The sequence below is a fragment of the Mustela erminea genome, chromosome 4, assembly GCF_009829155.1.
Source record: "Mustela erminea isolate mMusErm1 chromosome 4, mMusErm1.Pri, whole genome shotgun sequence".
Classification (NCBI taxonomy): domain Eukaryota; kingdom Metazoa; phylum Chordata; class Mammalia; order Carnivora; family Mustelidae; genus Mustela; species Mustela erminea.
In genome coordinates, this window is record NC_045617.1 from 8,332,050 (window position 1) to 8,340,177 (window position 8,128).

An 8,128-nucleotide genomic window follows, 5' to 3' on the forward strand; every position below is an offset into this window, starting at 1 on the left:
CATGGTTTTAACCATTTTGCACTTTACACTTCTGAGAGAATAAAAACAAAAGCTTGTACTGTGAGCGCTGGTGCCATATGTGGTCTGGTTTCTTCTGACCTTTCCCCTCATCCGTCTTTGTCCCTTGCTCCCTGCTCTCAAGATGACCTAGCCTTCTTTCTGCTCCAGGATTTCTCAGAGCTGTATCCTCTCCCAGGACATGTGCACATGTCTTCCCTTTAGAGCATTCGAGCCTCCTCTCTGAGAGTCCGTCAATCTGCCCCTGACATGTTCACAGCTTCCAAACTCTGTAACATAATTGCACATTCGTTTGTGTGGTCTTTGATAAACTTCTGTCTCCTGCTCTTGGCTGTTGCTAGGCTGTAGCTCCATGGCCAGTTCTGTTCCCAGGGCCTGACTCAGAGCCTGCCCAGGGAGGAAATCAGCAAGCTGCTACTGAGTGCCGGAATCTTCCACATCCATTCAAACACTTCTTTCATCTAACTACCACGTTTTTAGGAGAGAAAAACCCACAAAAGTAGTACATATACGTAGTCTTGACCCTTTTTATCATCCTTTCTCTCTCTTCTTCCAGCAAATGTGAAAGAATTTGTATATGATTGACCAAAACAAAACAAAAAACAAAAAATAATCTAGCTACATATTGCAGCCCCAGGCTCGTGGGATTACTGAGTGATGAGTGCATTGATTGCAAGAAACATTTTCTCATTAGAAAAGAAAAGAGATCATGAAAAAGATCTTATCTTGTCTCTAAAGCTCTTTGTAAACATTAAGCATCACAAAGCGGCAGCTCTCCACAAATGTCTGGTCCCTCTCCACTGGGGGAGTTTTTTCTTTAACTACTTGACTGATAAGAAGATTGGCTCTGATTAAAAGTGAGTAGTTTAGAAGACCCGTGGACAAAAGTCAAATAGAAAACTGTGCTTTAGGTCAGGCACGAGAGCAGAGCGGGGAGTTTCTGGAAGACACTGGCCTCCATTAAAGGAGTCCCCCTCGCTGGGTGGTGCCTGGTAGTGCTGTCTGTCCCTCTCTGGTCAGAACGCGTGCTCTCTCTCCAACCTGAGCTGGCGGTGCCCCCTCCGCCCCTAAACCTGTGTCCTTCTGGGCTGTTTCTGGAGCGCTCACCTGTGGTCCTCAAACCATCCACCACCCACCTGCCCCTGAACCGCTCAGGACCATTTGTAAGTATGTGCAGGTGACTAAACCTGGGGGGCCGGGGCTGCTCCTTCCATCCCTGCCCGGTCTCCAAGACGGCTACTTCAGTCCTCAAACATGTTCTCAGAGATGGCAACCGTCACCGAATCCAAGGCCCCTAGGCAGACCACGACACCCCCGGACCATGGTGAGAGGAAGGCAAAGGCCCGGAACTCAGGAGGGAGCACAACCTTGCCATCCGCCCAGGCTCCTCCCCGCCTTTCTGCCCCGCAAGACCTCCACTTCCGGTCCCGAGGAGAGAGGGCTTCCGGGAAGGGGCTGCGGGGGGCCCGTGGGGCGCATGATGGGCCCGTGTCCACCTGCCGTAAGACAGAGTGTCTAACTGCTCACATATCTACAGACCACCCCCTTCACCATCCCAAAGGACCCATTGCTTTAATGGTAATCTGCCCAAGAAAAGCTCTGTATTTTATTGTATTTTATTGGTTGGCGTATACCTTATATTTATTTGACTGATGCAAACGGAGATTCATCTGCTCTTTTGGTTATAGAGAACACACAGGCTTGAATTAAGGTTTACTGAAAGGACCCAAAGGGGACAAAGAGCCACATGGGGTGCTGGCTCCTTCTGAGCTATACCATCACCCCAAGTCCCAGGTGTTCCAAGACAGGGATAGCAGGAGGAAGAGGCTTCCTGGAGGGTCGGGATGGTAGCTCAGACACACCGAGAAGAAGGTCAAGCATCTTGAGTGTGCATCTGCCTCAGTCACACAAGGAATGAAGTCTGAATGGGCTGCACTGCTCAGGTTTATCCAAAGGCACCTCACACCTTGCTTGGATCCTCATTGTCTTGGGCTTGTGCCCCTGTATATCCACATGGCCCTGTGTGACAAGGACCATAGGAGCAAAAATCCCTACTTGCAGTGGCTTTCCCCGGAAGGGAAACATGGCCTGGCGGGCACCAACATCTAATGGAAGCTTCAATTCTAGCGTTTTACAAATTTTCAAATACCTTAATCCTCACAGAAAACATAAAACCAAATATAATTCTGGCAGTTTTGAATTAGAGCGAGCAGAAGCCTCACGATACAGTCATGGGGCATCTGGGATTTGAACCATGCTTGGGGATTGCTCCGAAGCCCACATTCCCATGCACAAGGCAGAGCTCGCTTCAGGGGACCTTGCAGGCTGCCTGATGACATCCTTGTCATTCATATACAGTCTTGTAAATTCCTACGGAACTGGCTGGCTTAGTTTAGTGTATCAGGGACAACTTCTCATGGTTGCAAGCTTAAGTGGGCAAAAACTAACTTTATTTTTCATAATTAGAATGATTAGCTATATTTCTGGTTTTGAGCCCCATCCAGTTAAAAACTAAATACATCCAGACAGGATTCTTGTCTAGTCTTGTCTGGGAAACTCAGCTAAATGTATTCCCTGCTTATGACCTTGCTTCATTCTCAAATCCCCATGCCTGTCCCAGCTCAAGGAATTATCAAATCTGGATACCAGAAGGGAGGGCAGCAGACACGGTCATGCCAGATCATATCTCCTTTCAAATCTTTTCTGTTTTATACCCGGTTCAGTGGCTTTTGAAGTTAATAGTGAATGACTATTTTTGTTTTCTGGCCCCAAAGTATGGAGTGTCCTAAGTTGAGCTGTGTGGGCCATAGCCTGGAGGGGAATGGGCAGTGGAATGAAATTCCATGGTGGGGGCGATGTGGGGGCGAGGTGGGCGGGTTGGCTGAGCCCTGGCTGATTTCCACACTTTTTTCCAGTTCCTGCTTAAAATAATCACTTATCAGAGGTTTGCCCTGACTCCCCCATATAAAACAAATCCTGGTCTCCTCGACCAGTGGGCTTTCTTACCTTCACTGCTGAATCTCTAGCACCAAGAGCAATATCGAGCAGAATATCAACATTTATGACATATTTATTGAATGAATTAATGAATTGAACCCCACAAACTCTCCCTCTTGAATTGGTTTTACAATAAAGATCCAGTCTTTGTCTTATGAAATGACTCTGTTAGTGATGTGCTCTTTATAGATCTCATTGTCCCCAAACCCACCAGCATGGGTACAGTCCATCCCAAGGCCTTGGCCATGGAAGGCCCTGTCTCATTGTTGCCCATCAGACTTTTACTTCTCCTCCAATTTGCAATAAAAGAAACCAAGAAATAAAAATAATCAGCCTGCATGTTTCTAGCATCTTGCAGTATCCAGAGGACTTAGCCATGGGTAAGTGGCAGACATACACAGTAAGAATAGAGCAGAGATGATTCCTAGATGGTATACATGTTGGGAGGGAAAGTTGTTAGAAAGCCAGCTGGAAGTCTCTGCTAGGAGTGGAAGGTCATCTTTTCCTGTTGTTAGCCAAATATTCTTTCCCATGCTGGAAACATCTCCAAGCCAGTGTCGGTGTCAGCAGGTTACCCAAGGATTATCTGTCTATCCATTTCCATGGTAAATACTGTAACTATGGAAAAACAAAGCATTCCAGTTTGAGCAACATGATTAATTTCTCTCTGTTGATAATATTTTGCATAGTTTTAAAAGATAGTAGAACAATGAACTGAACATGCAAACAGGCAAACATGGAGCCAGAGTTGCAAAAGATCCAGTACTTCAGATAACAGAACACCAAGGAGTAGCGGTCTTCAGATGGGAGAATCTGAAAACAGCAAGAAGAGCTCTGTACCGAGGAATCCCTCTCTGTGGATTTCAGTGGGGGCTCTATGGGTTTCCTGTTACTTCTTTGATCCTTTCAGTTTTTAGCTTTGCACAGATTCCCAGTCTGGATCCTAATATTCTCTTAGCTACTTGCTTTTGATAGCCTGTCCATCAGCAACTCTGGCTTGTCCCCTTGACTCTGCCGTTACAATTCTCCCCTTGACTTTGCACTGTTGTTTCTCTGGGGGTTTATGGTGCTGCATAATCTATCTAGTTGTGTGCGCTGATGAGTACAGTCTGATAAGGGCTCATCCAAGCTCCACTTGCCCTCAGTTTTTTAGAAGTATTCTGAGCAAGTATGAACCCTGCTGTCAGCCAGTACTTCTTCTGTTGGGCTGTGTGGGAATGGCCATGTAATATGAGTAGCAAACTGAATGCTCTGCATCTATTGAGAATTTTTTTTCTTTTTTTTTTTTTGAGAATTTCTTTTTCAAACAAGGAAAATTGGTACCAAAGACCATATGATGTATTTGGAAATAAGCATGATTATTTCCCTTGCTGTCTATGTGTTTGATATTAATGTTAACTAAAACCTGGCAGTAAAATACTGGTAGTACCTTTATGCTGTCAGCTGGCAGAAAAAGGGAATCTTTGATGGAGGAGGTAATTTCAGCCCAAGGCCATCATGAGCTCCCTTAATAATGAGGAGCCTGTTCCGCAGGGAAGAGGAGGGAAGAGAGGGACCGGTGGAGCCCACAGGCACAAAGACCAGAGCTCTTGGGTCTGAGTCCCTGCAGCTCCTCATGGACCAAAGGAGCCAGGAAGGCCCTGAATGCACTCACCACTGTGGCTGTGAGACTGGGTACCTGTTTAGGGGGTGAGATGGAAGGGGCTTAGAAACAGCACGGTGTTTAATGTAACTATTCTGACTCTTTGTCCTCTAGAATGTGGAACCCTAGATCAAACTTGATTTCCTGCTCTCCATTATGATTCTGGAGGAAAGAGGGAGCATTTATTGTCTTTAGGTCCCCTTCAGGGGAGGGAAGAGACACAAATGCCCTCTTCCTGTCCTCAGAAGAAGCTGCCATTTCATCTAAAGACAAGACAACCCCCATATCAGTGTCTGTGCCAACAAAACCTTGGTGCCGGCTGGGGAGTGAGCAATAATAGCACAGGTGTCTTAGAAATATGGGTTCATTAATTTATTAGTGCCTGCACTCTCAGACTCAGACCTCACAACAAGTATGGCTTGTCTGAAATGTTAAGGGGAGAAAGAAAAGTGTTAGCTAATTAACTAGCTCTGGGCCTTCTTGGGCACGTGCTTGCTCATGCTAGCTTATAGATTGTAGCCAGATGTTATGCCACAGGCTTGGCTTAATTAACATTGGAATTGCAGTTAAATATAAATAGTAATTTAATTGTGAGCTAAACTAAATGAGTACATGAAATTGAGGTTACCAATAAAAGCTGAGAATTACTGATTAAAAAAAAAAAAGACTAAGTTTAAAAGCCTCTGTGGGCACTGGAATGAAATCAAATCAAATCAGAGTTACACACCAGCTCAGACCTGCTCCTCTCAGTCATCTTGATCTTATAATCATCAATCATAAATCATGCCGAACACTCAAGTCAGGGTTTCAGATTCCAGGCCCCCCTATATAAAAGGCATGTCTCCCCTGAATTATGAGGCTGAGACAGTGAGAATGCCTCTCTTTAATGAGAGAAATCACAGAAGACAACCTCTCCAACTGTTCAGAGCAGCTGGAGGAAGAGGGAAGGTTGAGTTGTGTACCCCACCCCACCCAGTCATATATTCAAATCCTAAACCCTGGCATCTCAGTGTGACTTCATTTGAAAATAGAGTCAGTGCAGATGTAATTAAGTTAAGAAGAGGCCGTACTGGAGTAGAGTGAGCTCCTAATCTAATAGGAATCTTGTCTTTATGAAAAGAATGCCACATACAGAAAACAAGGTGCATCTAGAGAGAAGACAACATGAAGACACAGGGAGACCACCAGCCACAGAGCAAGGAACCTCGAAGACTGTGAGCAAACCAGTAGAATCTAGAAGAGAACATAGAACAGAAGTTTCCTCACAATTCTCAGAAGGAACCAACACTGCCCTCACCTTGATCTCTGACTTCGACCCCCAGAGCACTGAGACATTACATTCTGCTCTGTAAGCCACCCAGCCTGTGCCATTTTGTTACAGCCGCTCTAAGAAACTGATACAGGACCAATTAGAAAGGGTAGGAAAGCAGCCATACTGTTCATGGGCTGGGTTACATTAACATGACAAGATTCCTTTCCCGCTTGCCATCTCCCACAGTTGGAGGTTAGAATTTGGGGTTAGTTCTGTAAATGGGGCACAAGGAATTTGGCAGTGTAGCATATCTGAGGTAATTCTTGAGGTTCCTTCTACAGTGACTTCCTGTGCCTATTACTCACCCCCACACTGGTGACATCAATGGCATTCTTTGTGCAGAAACCTCAGGGGAAGGGAGGATTAGCTGAGGGTAGAATCAAACTCTTGGCTCTCAGTTTCTGTACAAGAGCTGGAAGTTTGGACTAGAATTTACTTTAAGGATTCATCAACTTGATCTTGACTAGAAGGAGGGAAAAGATCTATGGAACTTAGGACATATAGTTTATACATACTTGGAGTGGGGAAGAGCATGTGATGATGTAAGGACAGATTTCCACACAAGAGAAGAATCTCTGCCAGTCATCGTTTGGGGCTCAGAGGCTAGTGAGTTCCTTACGAAGGCATTCCTTCCTGTTTTGGGCCCAGCCTCTGAAGATGGGAAAATGGAAGGAATCTCAGAAAAGTTGGGGCCCTCTATCACACTTGTCTCTGAATGTGGAGGGGCAACAGGCCTTATGCGAAGGCCCTCGAACAATGGGGGGCAGCTTCAGTGGTAGAGAAATGGCGGTGTGTGATGTGCACAGGGTCTTATACACAACTAACGAATCATTGAATGGTATGTCAGAAACTAATGATGTACTACTATACATTGGTTAATTGAATTTAAAGAAAAAAGAAAAAAGAGCGAGAGAAAAAAAGAAATGGCTGTACAGATCATTGAGGCAGAAGGAGCCTGAGGCAGACCCCACATATGTGTCCCATTCACCCTACCATGGAAAGGACACAAGACTGTTCTGTTCCCCCGAGGGTGGTGTGGAGATGCTGGGGGGATGGGCAGCAGCACACCTACACGGGTATATCTAGGGTCAGAGGTGTCACCTGGGGAGTGGGAGTGCGGGAAGGAAGTGATATGCAGATGCTTGAATTAGGATGCAGGTGGGAAAGTCTATCAGTTTGAAGTCAGAGTGGAGGGGTAGGCTGTGGTCACCGTGTAGTGCTTGAATTCATCCTACAGCAAGTACGTGCGGTCAGTCTCTGATGTGTGAAGGAAGCCTATGCATGGGCAGAGAAAAGAAGTAAGAAGTGGTGTAGGAATGTGTAAAGTGTTCTCCGGGACTGGTACCATCTTGTCTTACTCCCCTTCCATGTGTTTACCCTCCTCAAGTATGTGCACATGCACACGTGGCTGTGTAGAGTGGTGAGGTGGGCAGGGCTGAGGGACCATCTTATCTGATGGTTGTGCTGTGATGCTTATTAGGAACCAGGCCATAGGCTCCACCAGAAGCTGTGCTGAGGACCGCAGTGGTCATGCGCACGAACACTTCTCCATCTCTCTTGTTCATACCACACTTCAGCAGACATGAGGAAGAGCTCCACGCATCATCCCCTATGGCTGACTGGAGCCTGTGCTTTGCTGACTAGGGTCTTGAGAAGAAAAAAAATCTCTCTCTGTTTTCCCAAATGATGAAGTTTTATTGTTTATGAGCCCTTTTATGCTGTAAACCTAGGAAAGGTGAGGGACCCATGAAACTGTATTTTTAAAAAATCCTTTAAATCTGCACCTTGTATATCTATCCTTTGTCTGAGCTTCTCTTTTTCCTCTTACCAAAACAAACCATTGTGAGATATGTATACTTTTAACCTGAGATGCAGGTCTTATATAATACAACAAACTTTGAAGATCCGATTCACATAAATTGGATTGCAAACCAAATAAAATTTGCCACAAATGATTATTGATGGTGTTACTAGTTTGCTTCTATAGGTATACCATCTGTTCAAACTTCTGCAGAGTTAGCGAAGTTTTTTTGGCTAATAAGAATTTTTTCAGACTTTATCTACCAGTTGCAAAGCCCATGTTTTAGTGCTCACTTTGGCAGCACATATACAAAGCCCATGTTTTAGACAAAGCATACCAATAAATACGAATACATAAA

The 8,128-nt window shown here is 45.2% G+C and overlaps 1 long non-coding RNA gene across 2 annotated transcripts; it reads left to right on the forward strand.

Annotated features, from left to right (window-relative positions):
* The first annotated feature begins 1,064 nt into the window (after positions 1-1,064).
* Positions 1,065-7,909, forward strand: LOC116587699. 2 transcript variants are annotated; one of them, XR_004284582.1, is made up of 3 exons: positions 1,065-1,181; positions 5,778-6,005; positions 7,450-7,909. It is a non-coding gene; the product is annotated as an uncharacterized LOC116587699 (long non-coding RNA). The 2 variants fall into 2 exon arrangements; XR_004284583.1 differs by lacking the exon at positions 1,065-1,181 and adding an exon at positions 4,883-4,983.
* Positions 7,910-8,128: the final 219 nt, after the last annotated feature.